The 22316-nt window shown below is 38.9% G+C and overlaps 1 protein-coding gene across 1 annotated transcript in view; it reads left to right on the forward strand.

Annotated features, from left to right (window-relative positions):
* EVI5 (ecotropic viral integration site 5) overlaps window positions 1-15561 on the forward strand; it is a 259537-nt gene extending 243976 nt beyond the window's left edge. Inside the window, exon 21 of the transcript XR_007154737.1 lies at window positions 15549-15561. The gene's annotated coding sequence lies outside the window, so the exon portion shown is untranslated. The remainder of the gene's footprint in view (window positions 1-15548) is intronic.
* Window positions 15562-22316: the final 6755 nt, after the last annotated feature.

A 22316-nucleotide genomic window follows, 5' to 3' on the forward strand; every position in this document is an offset into this window, starting at 1 on the left:
AGGCTCTGTGCTGACCGCTTGCTCAGAGCCTGGAGCCTGCCTCAGATTCTGTGTCTCCTCTCTCTCTGCCCCTCCCCCACTCATGCTTTGTCTCACTGTTTCTCAAAAATAAATAAATGTAAATAAATAGAGATTCAAACAGATTTGTACACCAGTGTGTTCATAACAGTATTATCCACAATAGCCAAAAGGTAGAAACAACATGACCATTATTATTTTTATTATTATTATTATTTTGAGAGTGTTTGAGCTAGGAAGAGGGGCAGAGGGAGAGAAAAAATCTTAAGTAGGCTCTACACTCATAACCATTATAAACAGATGAAAGTAAATAAAATGCAGCATACATACAATGGAATATTACTTAAGTATAAAATGAAATTCTAATACTATAATGGAGTATTACATGGATGTACTATATGGATGAACCTTGAAAACATGCTAAATAAAATAAGCCCAATACATAATATGTTTCCACTGATGGGAAGTACCTAGAATAACAAATCCAAAGAGACAGAAATAAAGTAGATGTTACAAGGGATAAGGGTGTAGGGGAAAGGGGAGTTAGTGTTGAATAGATACAGACATTTTTGGGGTGATGAGAAAGTTACGAAAATGGATAGTAGTGATGGCTGCACAACACAGAATGTAATGCTGCTGAATGGTACGCTTAAAAATTGTTAAAATGGTAAAAGTTAGGCATGTTAATAAAGTCAGCTTATAATTAGATATGTTCAAATAAAGATATATCGAAGGGGGAAAAAACCTAAAATCTGAGTACTTATAGGGGTGCCTGGGTGGCTCGGTTGAGCGTCTGACTTCAGCTCAGGTCATGATCTCGCAGTTTGTGGGTTCAAGCCCCACATCGGGCTCTGTGCTGACAGCTCAGAGCCTGGAGCCTGTTTCAGATTCTGTGTCTCCCCTCTCTCTTCCCTTCCCATGCTCATGCTCTCTCTGTCTCTCAATAATAAATAAATGTTGAAATTTAAAAAAAATCTGAGTAGTTATAAAACTACTGAAAAATTTTTTAGATGTAGATTTCTAACTACTGTGGCTCCAGTTTGTGTTGTAGAAACCTGAACAAATCGCAGAATTCTATGGCCTCCTTGCTGCTCCTTAAACACCTTACTCCCATCCAGAGGCTTGCCCTTCCTGGAATGGTGTTTGGGTGCATTCCCACAAGGCTAGCTCCCCACGGCCTCCTGGTTTCTGCTCAGGTATCACCCACATAGGAGGCCTTACCTGACCATTCCTTTTTAAGTGTCTTCCCAGGTTTATTTTTCTCCATAGCTTTGACAACTATGTGACATTGTATACATTTTACATTTTCATTTTTCTTGTCTACCCACACAAGAATAAAAACATTATGATTTTATCTCTATCCCCAGTTACTCAGAATAGTGCCTTGGTTCACAATAAATATTTCTTGAATGAATGAATGAATGAATGCATGAGTAGTTGAGTAAATCATTACACCTCATTTTGTTTATTATTAAAATGGGATAAACATCTTTGGAAACATAAATACCAGGGGAAAATCCAGAATCCCAGTGCAGCCAGCCTAGCCCCAGAGACCTCTAATTACTGAATACTGCTTTCGCACAAGACATCAAGCAGGCACTGATGAGGAGGCCAAAGAGGAACCAGACCACCTCCTGTCTTCACACGTGGAATGAGAGATGTAAGTGTACAGATACAGGGGCGCCTGGGGGCTCAGTCAGTTGGGCGACCGACTTTGGCTCAGGTCATGATCTCGCAGTCTGTGAGTTCGAGCCCCGCATCGGGCTCTGTGCTGACAGCTCAGAGCCTGGAGCCTGTTTCAGATTCTGTGTCTCCGTCTCTCTCTGACCCTCCCCCGTTCATGCTCTCTCTCTGTCTCAAAAATAAATAAACATTAAAAAAAAAAAATTAAAGAAAAAAGTGTACATATACGATGTCGTGGGAATTCAAAGGTTATTGTCCAGAATGGGGGAATGGTCTTCTTTGACCTCTTCCCTGCTCCCTGCCCATCCAGAAGCCCCATATTGCACCATGGCAGGGCCTATGATCCCTGTCACAACTGCCTAGTGTGCCCCACTGTCTCCTATCCAATGACCTGCTCATACATAGGTGCTAATATCTCCTGATTTGAGTGTGTGGTCACAGCCCTCCTTGCACTCTAGATTTCACCAAAGATATCTAGAAATGAAACATCTTCAAGCAGTGTGTGGGATCTCAGGCCCAGAGAACCATTCTAAATCCTCCTGAGTCGACTCTCTCAGGTAGCTGCTATTGTGTCCATGTAAGATCTGTCACCCAGGCTGGCCGCTTTTTCAGAGGCTGTGAGGGATCTTTTCTGAGGCTGTCCTCAGTAACAGGAGAGATTGGGGCCAGGTGGAAAGAAACTAGTTGGCTTTAAAGATATTTCTCTAATTTTTTTTTTAAAGGAAATGCATACTGTACACATGAGAGACTCCAAGGCCGAGAGATGCTGTGGCAGTTGAGATGCACCTGGGAGCCCCTAACTGTTCCCTGCCTCTGCTTCAGGGGGTGGGACAGCAGCCACTGCACACAGCCCTTCACAGCAGATGGGAGCAGAACAAACAGTCAAGTCACCGTGCCTTGAGCCTGGTGTCTCCTACCCAGCCAAGGACTCTTCTTCCTCTTCCGGCAGAGGCTTTTCTGGTCTCTGCCCCTCCCACTCCAGGACTGGACTACGTGCCCCTCTTGGTGTTTGCTGTATATCTCCCTTCAAGATACTCTGCCTAGCCTCCATGAGGCTGACTCTTCACCATGAGTAGAAGGGACCGCATGTATATACCCCACTGTCCTGCATTGTCACATCTGTTTTATATGCTTCAAGGTCCAGCTTCTGCCCTGTTCCTTCACCAGAGCACAGGACTGTACCAACTATGCTCCATTTACAGAGTTTAAAACTCTTGGTGCATTAATAAATGTTCATCTCTGCAGCCTCCTTACTACCAGATAAGCTTCTGGTCAGGCTTAGGCTGCTCAGCCTAAAGGAGTCTCTGAGCCATATCTCTCCCCTGCCTCCTCAGCCTGACTGAGCTCCCGCCAGTGCTGCAAAAGCAAACTGCCAGGTGAGGAGGTGGAAAACCAAACAGTAGGGAGTCATGATGTTAAACAAAAATTTATAAATATGAAGAAAAATGTCATGCATCTCCCCCCAGATACAGTCTAGCTCTGCCCTTTCCTGGCAAACTACCTTCCAGTTGTGCTCTTTGGAGGGGTGTTCCCGGCGGGCAGCAGCCTGGGCCAATGCTGGGATTTGAGTAATCACAGGCCCAAGTGGGGCGTGTGGGAAGGCGTGCTGTTTGGTCTGGCTCACAGCCCTTGATACTCTGTGGCTATTTTAAACGGATCCCACAGCCTTTCATTTGCTTCACTAATTTCTCTAAAATAGAATTGTCTATTTGTGGGTCAAAATTGGAGAAGCTTCTTGTTCATCACCAAACTGCTCTTTGGTGAGACTGGAGACAACACATGTGCCAAAGCCCAAAAGGGCTGGGCACATAGTAATTCAGTAAGTGCTCAATCGATGTTAGCTAAATGAGAAATTGTGCATGGCATCTCTCTCTGAATCCCCGGAACCAATCAATACAGGCCACTCAGAAAATAGTTACTGATTTGAGGTGCTGGCCTGACAGTCTCTATTTCCTAATTTCTGCCAGTGGTGGGTAATAATATTAGTTGTTGTCCTTGTTCTTTTTGTTGTCATTATTGTTGTTACCACACGCCCTAAAATCACATACCCTAAAATGGCTTACAACATCTTTTCTCACTCATGCTACGTGTCCGTCAAAAATTGCCCGCTGCTCTGCTCTACATTGTTTTCACTCTAGGACCCAGGCTGGTGAAGCCACTTCTATTTTGAACATTGCTGATTGTTATGGCAAAGGGAAGAGTGATATGAGTTCCCCATGAGTGATATGGTTCCCCAAACTTTGGCTAGGAAGTGATCTATATCACTTCCAGCCATATTTCATTAGCTAAGGTAAGTCACATGATTCAGACTCCCCCAGAGAGAAGTGAATATTTGGAAACATGGTACTTACTATGTTAACTATTCTAAATACATTTTTTTAAATGTTTATTTATTTTTGAGACAGAGAGAGACAGAGCATGAACGGGGGAGGGTCAGAGAGAGGGAGACACAGAATCTGAAAAAGGCTCCAGGCTCCGAGCTGTCAGCCCAGAGCCCGACGCGGGGCTCGAACTCACGGACTGCGAGATCATGACCTGGGCCAAAGTCAGCCGCTTAACCGACTGAGCCACCCAGGCGCCCCCTAAATACATTTTTTAAATAATGACTTTATTATGATATAATTCACACACCCCAAAAATTGGCCTTCTGGAGTATACAATTACACGATTTTTAGTATACTCACAGAGTTATTCAACCATCATCACTAATGACAGTGGCTTACGAATTTCAGAATATTCACATCAATTTCAGAATATTTTCATCACCCCCAAAAAGAAACCCCACACTCATTAGTGGTCACTCTCTATTCTCTCCTTCCCTCAGTCCCCACTATTAGTAGGCAGTTACTAGTCTACTTTGTTTCTATAGATTTGTCTATTTGAGACATTTCACATAGACGGAATTATACAATATATAACCTTTTGTGTGTGATTCACTTAGCATGTTTTTGAGACTCGTTCATATTGTAGCATGTATTAGTAGCTCATTCCCTTTTTTCCCCCAAATAATAGTCCAGTGTATGGGTACACCACATTTGTTTATCCATTCGTCACTTGAAAAACATTTGTACTGTTACTAGTTCTTTGCTATCATGAATGATGCCACTGTGAACATTTTTGTACACATTTCTGTGTGGATATAGGTTTTTCAATTCTCTTGGATGTATGCTTAAAAGTGCAATTTCTGGGTCGTATGGTAACTCTGTTTTTTGGTAACATTTTGAGGAATTACCAAATTGTTTTAAGTGTCTGCAGTATTTTACAATTCCATGAACAATTTATGAGAGTTCTAATTTCTCTATTCCTTCAATACTTATTGTCCTTTTTATTTTAGGCATCCAGGTAGGTGTGAAATAGCATCTTATTGTGGTTTTGATTTTCATTTCCCTAATGACTAATGATGTTGGGCATCTTTTCATATGCTAAATGACCCCTTGTATATCTTTTTTGGAAATGTCTATTTAAATCTCTTATGCATTGGGGTGCATGGGTGGCTCAGTCAGTTAAGTATCCGACTCTTTATTTCAACTCAGGTCCTGATCTCACAGCTCGTGAGTTCAAGCCCCGCATAGTGCTGTCAGCGCAGAGCCTGCTTGGGATTCTCTCTCTCTCCCTCTCTCTCTGCCCCACCCCATGCTCTCACATGTGCGCCAGCACTTTCTCTCTCTCAAGAATAAATAAAAATTAGAAATAAATAAATCCCTTATGCATTTTTTAAATTTTATTTTTTATTTTTTAAAACTTACATCCAAAGTTTAGTTAGCATAGTTAGCATATAGTGCAACAATGATTTCAGGAGTAGATTCCTTAGTGCTCCTTACCCATTTAGCCCATCCCCCCTCCCACAACCCCTCCAGCAACCCTCAGTTTGTTCTCCATATTTGTGAGTCTCTTCTGTTTTGTCCCCCTCCCTGTTTTTCTATTATTTTTGTTTCCCTTCCCTTATGTTCATCTGTTTTGTCTCTTAAAGTCCTCATATGAGTGAAGTCATATCATTTTTGTCTTTCTCTAATTTCAATTAGCATAATACCCTCCAGTTCCATCCACGTAGTTGCAAATGGCAAGATTTCATTCTTTGTAATTGCTGAGTAATACTCCATTGTGTGTATGTGTATATAATACTCCAATATATATATATATATATATATATATATATATATATATATTCTTTATCCATTCATCCATTGATGGACATTTGGGCTCTTTCCATACTTTGGCTATTGTTAATAGTGCTGCTATAAACATGGGGGTGCATGTGTCCCTTCAAGACAGCACACCTGTATCCCTTGGATAAATGCCTAGTAGTGCAATTGGTAGGTCGTAGGGTAGTTCTATTTTTGGTTTTTTGAGGAACCTCCAGACTGTTTTCCAGAGTGGCTGCACCAGCTTGCATTGCCACCAACAATGCAAAAGAGATCCTCTTTCTCCACATCCTCGCCAACATCTGTTGTTGCCTGAGTTGTTCATGTTAGCCATTCTGACAGGTGTAAGGTGGTATCTCATTGTGGTTTTTATTTGTATTTCCCTGATGATGAGTGATGTTGAGCATTTTTTCATGTGTCGGCCATCTGGATGTCTTCTTTGGAGAAGTGTCTATTCATGTCTTTTGCCCATTTCTTCACTGGATTCTTTGTGTTTTGGGTGTTGTGTTTGATAAGTTCTTTATATATTTTGGATACTAACCCTTTATCTGATATGTCATTTGCAAATATCTTCTCCCATTCTGTCAGTTGCCTTTTAGTTTTGCTGATCATTTCCTTTGCTGTGCAGAAGCTTTTTATTTTGATGAGGTCCAAGTAGTTCATTTTTGCTTTTGTTTCCCTTGCCTCCAGAGACGTGTTGAGTAAGAAGTTGCTGTGGCCAAGATCAAACAAGTTTTTGCCTGCTTTATTCTTGAGGATTTTGATGGCTTCCTGTCTTACATTTAGGTATTTTATCCATTTTGAGTTTATTTTTGTGAATGGTGTAAGAAAGTGGTCCAGGTTCATTCTTCTGCATGTTGCTGTTCTGTTTTCCCATCACCACTTGCTGAAGAGACTCTTTATTCCATTGGATATTGTTTCCTGCTTTGTCAAAGATTAGTTGGCCATATGTTTGTGGGTCCATTTCTGGGTTCTCTATTCTGTTCCATTGATCTGAGTGTCTGTTCTTGTGTCGGTACCATACTGTCTTGATGGTTACAGCTTTGTAGTATAGCTTGAAGTCTGTATCCCTTATGCATTTTAATTGGGTTGGGTTTGTTGTTGTTGTTGAGTTGTAAGATTCTTTTCTAATTTTTTTTAATGTTTATTTTTGAGAGAGAGACAGAGTGTAAGTGGGGAGGGGCAGAGAGAGAGGGAGACACAGAATCTGAAGCAGGCTCCAGGCTCTGAGCTGTCAGCACAAGAGCCCAACATGGGACTCACAGACTGTGAGATCATGACCTGGGCCAAAGTTGGACACTTAACCAGCTGAGCCCCTCAGATGCCCCTTGAATTGTAAGATTCTTTATTCTGCATATGAGTCCCTTATCATGTATGATTTGCAAATATTGTCTCCTATTCTGTGAGGTGTCTTTTCACTTTCCAAATGGTGTCCTTTGAAGCACAAAAGTGTTTAATATTAATGAAATCCATTTTGTCTATGTTTCCTCTGGTTGCTTTTACTTTTGGTGTCATATCTAAGAAACTATTGCCTAATTTAAGGTCCCTATATTTTGTTCTAGGATTTTGAGAGTTTAGCTCTTAAAATTAGATTGATGATCCATTTTGTATATGGTATGAGGTAGGGGTGAAGTACTTTTTTAATATAAACCTTTATTTTGGAATAATTTTTAATTTATAGAAAAATTTTGCAAAGACAGTAGAGTTCCCCTATAAACTTCACCCAGGTTCACCTAATGTCTAACATAAATAGAGAACATTTGTCAAAATAAGAAATTATTAATGGTATGATAGGTTTTTTTTAATGCTATTTATTTGAAAGAGAGAGAGCAGAGGAGGGGCAGATGGAGAAAGAGAGAGAGAGACTCAGTCACACTCTGGGCTGTCAACACAAAGCCTGATGCAGGGCTGGAACTCACAAATGGTGAGATCATGACCTGAGCCAAGATCAAGAGTCAGTCCCTTAACTGACTGAGCCACCCAATGGTATGTTAGTTTTAACTAAACTATAGACTTTTAGATGCCACCTGTTTCCTACAAATGTCATTTTTCTCTATTCCAGGATCTAAACCAGGGTGCTGCATGGCATTTACCCAAGTACTTTTTGTATGTTAAGTCATTTAATCCTCACAATAGTGTAATTCACTTTTCAGATGAGGAAATTGATGCACAAAAAGTCTAAGCCACTTACCTAAGATTATATAGCTACTGAGTGATGGAATTTTTCTCATCTTCATCATCAGTCCCAAATTGTAGATAAATTATCCTACATCCTCCAATTATCTCCCAAGGAAGGTGCATGGAGTTAAATATTGTGATGTTGCTAGCCTGAAAATGTTTTTATTCTATGTGATTGATAGTTTGGGCAATATGGTAGAGCCTGCCCAATGTCCCCCAGTATCTTTGGGTTCTCACATAAAGCTGTCCCCTTATGGGGGCTTTTTTCATTCATTGTGTTGGACTCTTACTGGATCCTTTCAATAGGGAGATTTATTTATTTATCCTTTAGATTTGGAAACATTTTACTTATCTCTGTAATAGTTTCCTTTCTCATTCTATTAGTGAGATGTTGGGGCCCCACGATTGATCCTCTAACTTTCTTGTCTTTTTCTCTCCTGTTTTCCTTATTTAGTTTCCAAAATTGGAAATATATGTACACATTGTTATGTTGACCTGATTTTTAAATGTGCCCTTTTTTAATATATAATTTTAGTGGCTGTGCATCATATAAACAATCTTAAATTTATTTAACCAATGTTCTATTGTTGGGCATGTGTTCCCTATTATTTCCTTGAATCTGCTTAAAGTAAGTTGTAACACACATTTTTACTTCCTTATGACAAATTATTAAAAACAGAATTCCTAGATCAGAGGGTATGTATGTTTTAAATACTTCTTTGAGATACATAATGTCCATTACCCTCCACAAATTAACATTTCCATGAGTAATATTAAAGAGTGTTCCTTTTCCTTATAAAACACACTTTTGGGAACAGATAAGCTAATTTAAAATGAAGACATATTAGTTATAAATGGAGACTTGTGGTATTGAATGCATTTGGGGAAAATTTTCCTTTCTAATCTGAGAGATAGCTTTATAGATTGTAGTTATGATGTATATTGACACTATTATGCTTCTAATCATCCTTAGAACAAATACTCTGGATTACACATAGAGTTATCTTTTCTCTGGCTTAAAAGCATCCTTGTCCTAGAGGTTTGATACTGACATGTTAGTTTAAGGTGGTCAAGGCACTGGGAAGAGTAAGGTGGCCAAGGGCTTTCAAGCACCTGGTGGTTTACCATTAGCTGAATTTTATTTTTTATTTTTAAAAATTTTAATTCTAAGGGAGCCTGGGTGGCTCAGTCTGTTGAGCATCCAGCTTCAGCTCAGGTCATGATCTCACGGTTCATGAGTTTGAGCCCTGCATCAGGCTCTGATTCTGTATCTTCCTCTCTGTTCCTCCCCCGTTCGCACTCTGTCTCTCTCTCTCAAAAATAAAGATTAAAAAAATTAAAATTTTAATTCTAGTGTAGTTAACACACAATGTTATATTAGTTTCAGGTGTACAATATAGTGATTCCACAATTCTATACTTTATTGGGTGCTCATCATGATACATGTACTCTTAGACCCCTTCGTCTATTTCACTCATTTCCCCGCCCCCTCCTCCCCTCTGCTAACCATCAGTTCTCTATAGTTAGAGTCTGCTTTTTGCAGGGTAGCTGGCTGGCTGAGTTGGTAGAGCATGCAACTCTGTCTCAGGGTTGTAAGTTCAAGTTCTACATTGGTCATGTAGACTCCTTTAAAAAAAAAAAGGTCTCTTTTTTTCTTTGCTCATTTGTTTTGTTTCTTAAATTCCACATGTGAGTGAGATCATGGTATTTGTTTTCTCTGACTTATTTTGCTTAGCCTTATACTCTCCAGCTCCATCCATGTTGTTGCAAATCGCAAGATTTCATTCTTTTTTAAAATTAAAAAAAATGTTTATTTTGAGAGAGAGGGAGAGAGAGCATGTGGCTAATGGGGGAGGGGCACAGAGAGAGATGGAGAGAGAGAATCCATTATAGGCTCCATGCTGTCACCACAAAGCCCAGTATGGGGCTCAATCTCACAAACTGTGAGATCATGACCTGGAGCCAAAATCAAGAGTCAGACGCTCAACCAATGAGGCACACAGGTGCCTTTTTTTTTTTTTTAATTTGAGAGAGAGAAAGAGTGAGAGCAAGGGAGAAGGCCAGAGGGAGAAAGAGAGAATCTCAAGCAGCTCCATGCTCAGCATGGAATCCAATGTCAGGTTCAATCCCATGACCCTAGGATCACTACCTGAGTTGAAATCAAGAATCAGACGTTCAACAGACAAGCCACCCAGAGGCCCCTCACTCTTTTTTTATGGCTGAGTAATATTCCATTGTGTGTGTGTGTGTGTGTGTGTGTGCACCACATCTATATCTATCTATATAAACAATATATCTATATCTATACACACCACATCTTTATCCATTCATCTATCAGTGGACACTTGGACTGTTTCCATAATTTGGCTACTGTAAATAATGTTTTAATAAACATAGGAGTGCGTATATCTTTTCCAGTTAGTGTTTTCACATACTTTGGGTAAATGCCCAGTAGTGGAATTACTGGATCTTATGGTAGTTCTACTTTTAATTTTTTGAGGAACCTCCATACTGCTTTCCACAGTAACTGGATCAGTTTGCATTCCCACCAAAAGGGCAAAACCCTTAGGAAGAAAAGGGTTCCTTTTTCTTCATAACCTCACCAACACTTATTGTTTTTTGTGTTTTTTATTGTAGCCATTCTGATAGATGTGAGGTAATAAGTCATTATGGTTTTGATTTGCATTTTGCTGATGATGAGTGCTGTTGAGCATCTTGTAATGTGTCTGTTGGCCATCTGGATTTCTTTGGAGAAATGTCTGTTCATGTCTTCTGTCCATTTTTAAATTGGGTTATTTGTTTTTTGGGTGCTGAGTTGTATATGTTCTTTATGTATTTTGGATATTAATCCTTTATCAGACATGTCCTTTGCAAACATCTTCTCCCATTCAATAGGTTGTCTTTTAGTTTTGTTGATTGTTTACGTTGATGTGCAGAAGTTTTATATCTCGATGTAGTCCCAATAGTTTATTTTTGCTTTTGTTTCTCTTGCCTACAGAGACATATCCAGGCAAATGTTGCTGTGGCTGATGTCAGAGAAATTACTGCCTATGCTCTCTTCTCGGAGTTATATGATTTCAGGTCTCACATTTAGGTCCTTAACCCATTTTGAGTTTATTTTTGTTCATGGTGTAAGAAAGTGGTCCAGTTTCATTCTTTTGCATGTAGCTGTCCAGTTTTCCCAACACCATTTGTTGGAAAAACTCTCTTTTTACCTTTGCATATTCTTGCCTCCTTTGTTGAAGATTAATTGACTATATAATTGTGGGTTTGTTTCTGGACTCTTTATTCTATTCCAGTGATTATAATTAGTTGAATTTTAAATAAACTGCCTTGGATGTAGAAAACTCATAACCAGTTTTCACTGAAAATGAAGGTGCCACTTTCCTAGACATGATTTGTCAAGAACTGGAAGACAGGCAAGAAAACCTTAGCCTAGTAATAAAAAGCCAAAATCTGGAATAACCTCTAACCCTGATAAAAGTAAAGATCTTTGGGGCACCTGGGTGGCTCAGTCCATTGAGCATTCAACTATTGATTTCAGCTTAGATCATGATCCCAGGGTTGTGGGATCAAGTCCCTTCTTCGGCTCTTGATTATGATCCCTCAAGCCCTGTGTCAGGTTCTGTACTGAGCATGGATCCTGCTTAAAATTCTCTCTCTCCCTCTACCCCTATCTCCTACTCTCTCTCTATCTCTCTCTAAAATAAAATTAAAAATATATATTCTGTAATTTTTCTTTGCCTCAAAACTTATTTATAAGAAGAGTCCTTACACCAAAAACCATAAAATACCTAGGAATAAATCTAACCAAAGAAAAACATATACACTGAAAACTATAGAAAGCTTATGAAAGAAATTGAAGAAAACACAAAAAATGGAAAAATATTTCATGCCCCTGGATAGGAAGAACAAATATTGTTAAAATGTCAATACCACCCAAAGCAATCTACATATTCAATGCAATCCCTATCAAAATAACACCAGCATTCTTCACAGAGCTAGAACAAACAATCCTAAAATTTGTATGGAACCACAAAAGACCCCGAATAGCCAAAGCAAGATTGAAAAAGAAAACCAAAGCAGGAGGAATCACAATCCCGGACTTCAAGCTGTATTACAAAGCTATAATCATCAAGACAGTATGGTACTGGCACAAAAACAGACACTCAGATCAATGGAACTGAGTAGAGAACCCAGAAACAGACCCATAAACGTATGCCCAACTAATCTTTGACAAAGCAGGAAAGAATATCCAATAGAATAAAGACAATCTCTTCAGCAAGTGGTGCTGGAAAAACTGGAGAGCGACATGCAGAAAAATGAACGTGGACTACTTTCTCGCACCATACACAAAAATAAACTCAAAATGGATGAAAGACCTGAATGTAAGACAGGAAGCCATCAAAATCCTAAAAACCAGCCAATGGAATGGGAGAAGATATTTGCAAACAACATGTCAGATAAAGGGTTAGTATCCAAAATCCATAAAGAACTTATGAAACTCAACACCCAAGAAACAAAGACTCCAGTGAAGAAATGGGCAAAAACATGAATAGACACTTCTCCAAAGAAGACATCCAGGTGGGCAACCGATGAATGAAAAAATGCTCAACATCACTCATCATCAGGGAAATACAAATCAAAACCACAATGAGATACCACCTCACCCCTGTCAGAATGGCTAACGTTAACAACTCAGGCAACAACAGATGTTGGTGAGGATGTGGAGAAAGAGGATCTCTTTTGCACTGCTGGTGGGAATGCAAACTGGTGCAGCCACTCTGGAAAACAGTATGGAGGTTCTTCAAAAAGAATAAATAAATAAAAAATAGAACTACCCTATGACCCAGCAATTGCACTACTAGGCATTTATCCAAGGGATACAGGTATGCTGTTTTGAAGGGGCCCATGCACCCCAATGTTTATAGCAGCACTATCAACCATAGCCAAAGTATGGAAAGAGCCCAAATGTCCATTGATGGATGAATGGATAAAGATGTGGTATATATATATATATGTGTGTGTGTGTGTGTGTGTGTGTGTGTGTATGTGTATTGTGGTATACACACACACACACACACATGCACACAATGGAGTATTATTCCACAATCAAAAAGAATGAAAGCTTGCCATTTGCAACTATGTGGATGGAACTAGAGGGTATTGTGCTAAGCGAAATTAGTCAGAGAAAGACAAATATCATATGACTTCACTCATATGAGGACTTTAAGACACAGAGCAGATGAACACAAGGGAAGGGAAGCAAAAATAATATAAAAACAGGGAGGGGGACAAACAATAAGAGACTCAAAATATGGACAACAAACAGAGGGTTACTGGAGGGGTTGTGGGAGGGGTGATGGGCTAAATGGGTAAGGGGCATTAAGGAATCTACTCCTGAAATCATTGTTGCACTATATGCTAACTTGGATGTAAATTTAAAAAATTAAATTAAATTAAATTAAAAAAAGAAGAGTCCTTATTCTTTATAGAGACATCCTGAAATATTTACAGAAGAAATGATATGATACTTGGGATTTACTTCAAAATAGTCTGGTGAAGGAGGGGAGCAGTGGGTGGGGAGATAAATAAAACAAGTCTGGCCATAGATACACTGTTGAAGCTGCATGGTGGGTACAGAAGATACATTTTATTATTCTCTCCCTGTATGTTTGATGTTTTCCAAAAAAACAAAACAAAAACAACACAACCTCGTTTTCTGTGAACACATGGGAGAAACTAATGTAGGCCATTAGATCTGGCAATTTAAACACAGTCTCTGAGGCAAGATGATAGAGTTGTATCCCAGATGTGAGTTGGCTCATGGGAGGCTCATTTTACCTAACTCTACAAACCATGGTCGATGGCCTGGATTTTTGCAGCTCAGTAGCCAGTTTCTCACTGGAGTTCACTAATGATCTTCCACTTGAAGCAACTGATTAAAAAATATGAATTCGGGGCGCCTGGGTGGCGCAGTCGGTTAAGCGTCCGGCTTCAGCCAGGTCACGATCTCGCGGTCCGTGAGTTCGAGCCCCGCGTCAGGCTCTGGGCTGATGGCTCGGAGCCTGGAGCCTGTTTCCGATTCTGTGTCTCCCTCTCTCTCTCTGCCCCTCGCCCGTTCATGCTCTGTCTCTCTCTGTCCCAAAAATAAATAAACGTTGAAAAAAAAAATATGAATTCAATAAAGCACCTGATGTGCTGGAAATTTTTTAGATCTTGACTTGGACGTGTATCTATGTAAAAATTAAGCAAGCTCTACTCTTAAGATTGATGCACTTTTACTGCATGTAAATTATACATCAGTAAAAGTTTACAGAAGAGAATAAAGCATCCAAGACTATTTCTAGAGCTGTTTAAGAATTGCTGTGAATTGTAAGCTCTGATCCCCATAAGCAAGTGGTATTGCTGACTTGTTCCCTCTACAGGCGTGAGGAGACCTGGCAGGATAGCATCATTTATCTCATCGTTTTACAAAGCCAGCCTGAATAAAGGACGATTTAGTATGTTTACTTACTATTGAGGGACAGCATAACCAGGATTAAAAGTCTGGGCTAATATCGAAAATCACTTAGGTTTAAATAACTGTGTGACTTTGGGCAAAACTTTCTTAACCATGAAATAGGAATAATAATAATAATAGCACTGCCTATCTCAAGGGTTGTTGTATTCAGTGAGATAATACGGGGAAAGAACTTGGCACAGTCTCATAGTCAACAACCAATATAAATGAGTTATTAGCTTGGTTGATATTATTAGCCTGGATTTATCAGACTCATGTTGGACACATAAGGACCAGGCAGATGTTAGCTATTAATTGTCCGTTATATCCCAATATTACACTATTCGTTGCTTTGAATTTTCGCAGCCTTTGGATCCATTGGCAGGAATTGGTTATGGGGCCAACTACACGTGTTCAATACAGATACACTCTCTTCTGGCTGCCTCCTGTTAACACTTACATTAAATCTTAAAGATTCTGAGCGATAAAATAGTTTTTGTAGATGAGCAAGACAACTCTTTGTTTTCAAAACAGAAAGGCAAGTACTATTCTATATGAAGATAAGATAATTCTTGTTATCTCAAACTCCGAGCTCCTGATAAAACTCTCTTGACTTATCACTGCCAGAAAAGTTGCTATTTGCAAAATAAATTTACCTTTGGTAGGTATTTCTCATCTTCTAACTAGTTTATAATGTTATAAAAATGTTATGTAAATTACTTTAATTACCTCTGTACATCACAAATACTTGATCCTGAAGGTATGGCAGGATATAGAAGGTTACAACTTCTCGGTGGGGGGGGGGGGGGGGGGGGGTGCTTAATTAAGATTTTATTTTGGTGTTAATATTTTTTAAAGATTTTTAATGTTTTTTTAACGTTTATTTATTTTTGAGAAAGAGTGCAACTGAGGAGGGACAGAGAGAGGGACAGAGGATCCAAAGTGGGCTCTGCCCCGACAGCGGAGAACCCCTATGCGGGGCTCAAACCCACAAATGTTGAGATCATGACCCCAGCTGAAGTCAGATACTCATCTGACTAAGCCACCCAGCGGCCCCTAAAAGATGTTTTTATATTAGGTTATGTTGATGCTGAATCTAGCTGGAATTATTTGGATGTTCACTGTACTTTTCTTTAAGCTATTCTGAATGAAAATATAAAATTGAAAAAATATTATTTTGGCCATGTTCTATGGAAGTAATTTTTTAGGGTCTCATTTGTGTGCTGTACAGACTCAAAACAATTTCCTTAGGTGAAGCTTACACTTGACTTTGGTTTTCCCTTGTAGGTGAGAAAAGCCTTTGAAAACAGCCAGGTATCCTTTACTACTTGAGCGTTCATAACAGATAATACTCTATTCTGAATCGTCTATTGAGACATATGTGTCTGAATTTTAACAGCTCAGAATAGCTATGTTCCGGGATTTAGCTGGGAGTAAATTCTCATTTTGTCATCCAATATTTATTAAAAACTCAGTAGGGAGAAGCAATTTTCAGGGAGGATTCTTCCAAGTATACATCAGTTTATGCACTTTGTTTTAGACAGTCTAGGCTAAAGCATATCCGTGGATTAAACCAGATAAATAGACAGCTGGTACCTTGCTAGACAGTGCCATAGTTTCCCAAAGTATAATTTTTTACCTAATTGTGCTTTTGTGTAATGTCAACAATGTATATTGAGGGTTATGATACGCAAAAACTTTTCTTGCACCTATTTTAAGGATATATGAAAACATTGCTCATTTCTGTCACATTTTTTAGGACCCTAGAGAAATATATCTGATCTTGGTACCAAAAATAATTAATAGTATTAGTTAATCTCAACTTTGTAATTAGAAAGGAAGGAAGGAAGGAAGGAGAGAGAGGGAGAAAAAAGAAAGAAAGAAAGAAAGAAAGAAAGAAGAAAGAAAGAAGAAAGAAGAGAGGGAGGGAGGGTAGGAAGGAAGGGAGAGAGAGAGAGAGAAAGCAAGCAAGCAAGCTAGCTAGCTCCCACCTACCCTCTCTGACTCCTTCCTCAGAGAATCCTAGCAAAAACTTTTTTTGATAAGAGAAGTATCATGGAATATGCCAAAATCAATTCTTTTCTACAATCCAAACTGCAAAATGCTTCCCAAAGCAGAAGCAAAAATGTCTTTGTGCAAAAAGTAGGCCACATGCTTCTGCCACTGGTAGAATATTTTGATGCTCCAGAATCCTACCCCTGCTTCATATGATGTGAGTCTCAGATCTGTAGCACAAACTGCAACGTGTTAACCAGTTGTATTAGCGTTCTCCAGAGAAACAACCAGTAGGGTGTGTATATATGGACATACAGGTTTTTCCCCCATCCTGAAGTACAGCATTCCTATGAAACCTTTTGTAAGTTGAAATGGTGTAAAGCAAAAAACAACTACCATTCATTTATATGGAAAAGTTTTTGAGCATTCCCAGACCCCCAAAATACCTTAGGACACATCTTGCTAATGGATAAACAAAATAAATTCCTATGAAGCACAGACGCTCAGAGACACAGTTCAAAGCTATGGCAATTTGATGCTGACATACTGAGTGTAGTAGTTCCTGGGGAAGGAGCTTAGTGGGACCACTCTCTCACTCTCAGGGTGTGTGCTGCCTTTGTAACTGCTTGAGGCAAAAGAATATGCTGAATACTATTTTTGCTTTTTGCCTTTTTTTCATATCCTATGAAACAGCTCTAGAAATAAAGTCTTTATTTTTTTTATAAATTTTATTGATGTTTAACTTCTGTATGTACAGTAAAAGTTCACAAATCTTAAGATTATAGATTGGTTAATTTTTACACAGATATACACCCAAGTCAAGATCCTCTTCAGATTCTTTTCTGTTAGTGAAAGCAGGTACTAACTAGGTCTTTTGTAAAAGCAAGGGGCATAAAGGAAACTTCTGAAAAGCAGGGGATACCTGTATACAAGAGATTTATTATAGGAATTGGCTCACGTTGTTATGGAGGCCAAGAGGTGACTCCATCTGCAAGCTAGAGAACCGGGCGACCAGTGGTATAATTCATTCTGTCCAAATGCCTGAGAATCAGGGTTGCTGATGGTGTAATTGCAGTTACACCTGAGAATTAGAGGGCTGCTGGTGTAACTGGACCCTGAAGGCCCAAGAACCAGGAGCTCTGATGTCCGAGAGCAAGAGAAGATGAACATCCCAACTCAAGACAAGAGAGATATATATATAGAAAGAGAGAGGGGCACCTGGGTGGCTCAGTTGGTTAAGCATCCGACTTTGGCTCAGGTCGTGATCTCATGGTTCTTGAGTTCGAGCCCCACGTGGCACTTTCAGCCCGCTTAGGCTCCTCTGTCCCCCTCTTCCTGCCCCTCCACCATGCACTCTCCCTCTCAAAAAATAAAAAATAAAGGGGTGCCTGGGTAGATCATTTGGTTAAGCATTGACTTCAGCTCAGGTCATGATCTCATGGTCCGTGAGTTTGAGCCTCAAATCGGGCTCTGAAATGACAGTGAGGAGCCTGCCTGGGGTTCTCTCTCCCTCTCTTTGCCCCCCACCCCCCGACTTGCACTCTCTCTCAAAATTAAATAAAACTTAAAAAGAATAAAAATAAACAAGGGGCACCTGGGTGGCTCAGTCGGTTGAGCATCCGACTTCAGCTCAGGTCATGATCTCACATTCTGTAAGTTCGAGCCCCGCGTCCGGCTTTGTGCTGACAGCTCAGAGCCTGGAGCCTGCTTTCGATTCTGTGTCTCCCTCTCTCTCTGCCCCTCCCCTGCTCATGCTCTGTCTCCCTCTGTCTCAAAAATAAATAAAAACTTTAAAAATTAAAAAAAAAAAGTAAACAATAAACATTAAAAAGGAGAATTCATCCTTCCTTTTCACCTTTTTGCTCAATAAGGGCCCTCAGAAGATTGGATGATGCCAACCAATGGTGAGGGCAATCTTCTTTACTCAATCTACTGATTCAGTGTGGTTTGGTAGAAAGAGACAAGATTTGGAATCAACAGATTTGGTTGGGTTTTAAAAAGTTGATAGTTATCAGAACCTGGGCTTCTTAAACACTGGTGTCCTTATGCAGGAAACAAATGACTCTAATGCCTGCCTCAGAGGACTCCGTGGCCTCCTCCGTGAGGCCAGCAGAGCAGCAGCAGAGCTAGAACACCCAGTGGGCTGCACCTGCCTGCTCCTGCCCAGGGATTTGCCGCTCAGGCTGAGCCTGGGGTATTTGTGTGAGCTCCTCACAGCTGGCCTGAGGTTTCCAGGACCCCCAACTCCTACCTTACCTCTGGCTATGGGAACAGACATCCCCTCTAGGGAGCTGTGTTTTGTGAATAATTTTTAAAAGTTACAATATACAGGCTTTACTGTTTTATGATTTAAAAATTTTTTAAGTTTATTTATTTATTTTGAAAGAGAGAGAGAGAGAGCAATCAGGGGAGGGGCAGAGAGAGAGAGAGAGAGGGAGAGAGAGAATCCCAGGCAGGAGCTCAAACCCACGAACCATGAGATCATGACCTGAGCTGAAACCAAGATTCGGATACTTAACCAACTGACTGAGCCACCCAGGTGCCCCTGGGCTCTACTGTTTTAAAGCGAAATGTTTCATCTGTGGTAGGGTAAGATGATAACCAAACATCCTGGAGGAAATGATGAAAAACTCAAAAGAAAAATAATTCTACATTTCTCTCTCATTACATTTTCCATTCACCAAGTAAAATCTACTCCTTTTTTTCTTTCCATAAAAGTTCACGCCGGGTATGTTTCTATGAAGAGTCATCTCATACAGCCCACACATAAGATGACACTTTATTCAGTCAATCTGTTCTTAGGAACAATGTAAAAATATATATGTGGTGAGGTTAACAATGTTCTTATTTGAACTCGAACACCAAAGCTGAGAGCCCCTACATCTTCAGATGTTTGAAATCCTTAATGTAAAAGTTTAAGTTTTTCATAGTGATGGAGTATATTTTATAATGTAACATTTAAATATATTAGTCCCAAAATGTTTATTGAAAGAAAATTGTGTTTTTCTTTATGTTTGAAAAGGTTCCAAATGTTAATACGAGATTAGGTCTTACTCAAAGTGTAAGTTTTACATTAATTTATCTCCAAATTTCTCCTTTACCCCATTTCCCAGTTTTTGCGTATGTTAGTAAAAAAGCATTACCCACTTTCCATAAATGATGATACCATCTAATCTTATTTTGACTTACAGTGTCATTTGAATTTTATTTTTGGTAGCCTGCCAGTTGTAAGAGTATAAGGGACACAATTATATTACCTAACATTTGAATTAAGGCATCACACAATTATCGCCCTGCATTTATTTTCTTTGAATGCATACAACTGAGAAAATATATAAAAACTTATATTTCTATCTGACTATACTCATCAAAACAGCTAATCCAAAGACAAAAATTAAATAATTTTTTAATACTAAGAGGAAAAAACATGGCAATATGACAGGGTGTGGCCACTCTCTAACAAATACTTCTTGTGAACAAAATACAGACCTGTTCTATATCTGTTCTTTAACCAAGGTCTAACTTTTCCATAGTTGATTTTTATAATCCTTTAACTATTTGTCAAGTGATATGAATTCTTTTGATTGATGCATTACATAAACACACTATCCAAAACACTTTTTCTGGTATTTTCAAGGGCGTTAAAAATATTCATTTTTGGATCCAGAAATTCTACCCCTCAAAATATATCCTAAAGAAACAATGTAAAATGTGGGCAGAACTACATCTAGAAAACTTTCCATCGTATTATTTAAAATAGTAAAAAATGAAAACAAGCTAAATACTACGATGGGGGTGATTGCATGAATTATAAGTAGTCTAGATTATAGAATCCTATTTTAGCCATTGAGAATGATGAAAGATAATATTAAAGCAAGGAAAAGGACTGTCATGATTTTTATTTAAATAATGTTATTATTTTTATTATTAAATGAAATCTGAAAAATAAAGAGAACAGAAAGAAATATGATTATAATATTCACTGAAAAAAAGAATACACTTTTATAGCTATGATATGGTTGTAATTATGTGGGTTTTTTTAAAGCAGAGCAAAAATACTGGAATGTTGTTTTACTGGGGTTTCTTCTTTTTTTTCTTTATTAAATTATATGAATTTTAATTTATAGTAAAAAAAATGGAGTTAAAAAATAAATCATCACCTTATACACCAAATCTCTTGTCTAGCTTATGACGGAGCTTCATGTCCAGTCCCATCCTGTAATTTTTTTTACGTGTTTATTGATTTTACGGTCATTATGTCTTCCATAGCTACTCTTGGCCAATAGATCATAGTATTTAAGTCCTGAAACAGTTATTCACTTAACGTCCCCTAAATAGATCTATAAAATATCTACAAATGAAAATTGATCCTTGATTCATTCTCCTCTGCTCTTTGATTAAAAAAAAAAAAAATCCAAGTCCCTGCAAATGACTATAATGAAGTTTACTTATGCGAAGTTAAATAAATTGAAGCAGGACATGGAACAAGAAGGTTAAACTTAGGACACTCTTACTGGGAGAATTCTTCCATTCTTGGTGCTCAGACGAACTTGTTCAAAGTGAAAATCAAAGGGCTGCTCCATGGGCTTGCAAGGTAAGTAGTTTTCTGACTTTACAGGGGAGAAGCTGAGACTGGAGAGTCCAGTTAACTTGCCCGAGGTCACAGGGCTAGTAATTGGCAGAACAGAGACTCATTTCCACCAGTGATTGTCTGTAGAAAGCCTGGACTCTTTCCCCTCCTGGCAGCATTGCCGTGAACATCAAATGAGGCAAAAATTACAGAAAAGTATGCTGGAAATGGGGGCATTGCCCTTCTCTGCGATTTCAGGATCCCCACTCTTCCTATGCCTACCCCATATAGAACAGAAATGGTAAATGTAAAGCTTTGTGAAAACATAAACAAGAAACTAGTAATACCTTGTTACGGTTTGTTGGGTTTTTTTTGTCTGAAATCTTTTGTTGTAGGGGAATTCTGTTCTATGAGATGCTGCTTGAAATAAATGGGCTGCTGGCCAGGACTTGGAAATGTTTGTGATATGAAGAACGCCATTTGTTATTTAGCATCTACAGATATATTACTATTATTATTATTTAATAACAATTAATAAATTACTGACAAAAATGTACATTTAACATCCTCTTTTTAGAAAACCAGTATTATAGAAAATTATGCTCCAAGCCTACCTTCTGCTTACCATTAGATCTATTTCAGTTCCAAAGGAGCACACTGGAGGAAGGATTCTTTCCAGCTTTTAAAAACGTGCACTTTGGGGGCGAAGGTGTCTTGTTCTCTTCATTCTCTATTTAGTGGTGAATGAGAGGTAGTTTGAAGTAGTGGGAAGTCAAGTTCATTGTATCATCATTTCCAGTGCTGGCTCTTCTTAGCTGCAAGTTTCTTAACCTCTCTGGGTGCCCCACTTCTTACTTTTCTCCTCTGTTCCCCCTAAGTGTGGGAGTTACATTTTGACACTATACATCTAGGAAATGACCTGATCTCTCTAGTCAAATATTTTTATGCGTACTTATTTGAATCGGTAACACATACATATGGTTCAAAAATTTTTAAATTATAAAGAGAAATTCTATGCCATCTCCCTCCTGCTTGCTTTTCTCTGGGTGTCCCTGTTCCAGTCCTCAGTTTTATTTTACAAATTGAGAGGATGTGAATGGCAAGCTAAACAAGATGACTAGATTTAATCTGAATGGAAGGGATTTATTCTCAAGTGATACTGTACAAGGTGATTATTTGTCCCCTTCATAGCCTCCCCCATGTTTTCTGAGCAGCATTCAACTAAAGT

Source organism: Prionailurus viverrinus, chromosome C1 (genome assembly GCF_022837055.1).
Source record: "Prionailurus viverrinus isolate Anna chromosome C1, UM_Priviv_1.0, whole genome shotgun sequence".
In the NCBI taxonomy this organism is placed as follows: domain Eukaryota; kingdom Metazoa; phylum Chordata; class Mammalia; order Carnivora; family Felidae; genus Prionailurus; species Prionailurus viverrinus.